Genomic DNA, 1,424 nt, shown 5'->3' on the forward strand with positions numbered 1-1,424 from the left:
ATTTTCTCTTTCAGTGCACAGTGATCATGTGAGACCAGAAGCTCTTCATCTGATCTGTGTCCTCACTGCAGACTGAACTATATCAATCAAACAATCAATCAATCAAATTTTATKTGTATAGCACATTTCAGCAGCAAGGCATTTCAAAGTGCTTTACATAATTAAAATAAAAAACACCATGTGACAGTGAATAAACAGTTAGAAAGACAAATAGAATTTTTTTAAAGAAAAATTCTAAAGAAAAAAGATTTAAAAAGATAAAAACATTAAAACCCGCATCCCTTGTAGGACTTCAGTTAAACATCTCACACCTCAGTTTAGTTAAAACGCCATTTAACAAGGATTCTCACACCCCTAGATATTGATTCGTTTAACTGGGACGTTTTCCAGGGGGGTTTTACATAGACAGTGTGAAAGAGAACTAAAAATAAGTTAATAAATAGATGAAAAGTAAAGATAAAACATTATAAACATTGAAGAAATCAAAAACCCACACTCCAACTCCATTTATAGTATAAATAGTATAATAGTACCATAGTACAAAACTATAGTATAAATGTGGTTCAAGCATCAGCTGTGCTCAAACAACAAAATTTCATAGTTACTAAGTTTGTTTGTTTGGTGGAAAATGTTGTTCACAGCAACATCTGAATCAGTAAAGTAAGAAAAAAAAACCCTTTTCAAAACACAAAAATGTAAACTTTAATTTAAAAATACTGCAGACAGAATACTGAGTTAGTGATAAGTACAACACAATTCAATAAGTTAGAATATTTTTGAATGTTTCAGCGACTCAGTTAACAAAATAAACACGTTACATAGAACCATTGTAAACAGGRTGATATTTTTTAATTTTTATCTCTGTTAATAATGATGACATGACAAGATTAGATAAGATTACATTAGATTCCCCCTACGTTAGATGAGTAAGACACACACAAATGCCAAGCTTGATAATCTTTTGTTACACTGAAGCAATGTGCATCCTGTCTGTCTGCTCTCTCAACCGATGCATTGCGTTTTCCTTTCAGCAGGTGGCGCTCCTGCTCACCATATGAGTGTCCATAGTGTGTGTAGCTGCATCTGACTGATCTGAAGAAGTTTCCTCTTTACAATGCAGAAGAGCAAAGTAGTAGAGACAGATACAGGACCACATATACACTTATACAATTAATACCAAAACTGTATCTATTAATTTTTTTTTTGCCTTTATAGTCTTATTTCTATTTTTAATTTAAATATTTCATACTCTTAGTTGTTTACAAATATCAACCAGTCAAATCAAAAACTGAAATATCTTTTGATTTTTAAATTGTCTCATTAGATTTCATATAAGGTAGCTATTAAAATCAACATTAATCTGATGATTAAATTGTAGTCGTTTCCTTAGATGATGATGATGATAATAATAATAATAATAATAA

This window comes from Poecilia reticulata, linkage group LG17 (genome assembly GCF_000633615.1).
Source record: "Poecilia reticulata strain Guanapo linkage group LG17, Guppy_female_1.0+MT, whole genome shotgun sequence".
NCBI classification, from domain to species: Eukaryota; Metazoa; Chordata; class Actinopteri; order Cyprinodontiformes; family Poeciliidae; genus Poecilia; species Poecilia reticulata.